The sequence below is a fragment of the Petaurus breviceps genome, unplaced genomic scaffold (assembly GCF_028583685.1).
Source record: "Petaurus breviceps papuanus isolate PSGF00001 unplaced genomic scaffold, PetGlider_PUasm1.0 139, whole genome shotgun sequence".
Classification (NCBI taxonomy): Eukaryota; Metazoa; Chordata; class Mammalia; order Diprotodontia; family Petauridae; genus Petaurus; species Petaurus breviceps.
Window position 1 is genome coordinate 2,589,604 of NW_027185697.1, and position 350 is coordinate 2,589,953.

Here is a 350-nt window from a genome sequence, read left to right on the forward strand (position 1 = left end):
TCTCTGTCTCTCTCTCTCTCTCTCTGTCTCTCTCTCTCTCTCTCTCTGTCTCTCTCTGTCTCTCTCTCTCTCTCTCCTCTCTCTGTCTCTGTCTGTTTCTCTCAGATTTCAGGATAGAAATTATCTGTTTATGTTAACATTTCACCTCTCCTCTCCTATAGTGCATGCATTCTCTTCATAAATCACAAGATGATATACACATTTATTGCATTTGGAGTTTTGAACTTCCTAAAAAGACAATGGAGAGGAAGAGAATAAGCATGCACTATAGGAGAGGAGAGGTGAAATGTTAACATAAACAGATAATTTCTATCCTGAAATCTGAGAGAAACAGACAGAGACAGAGAGAG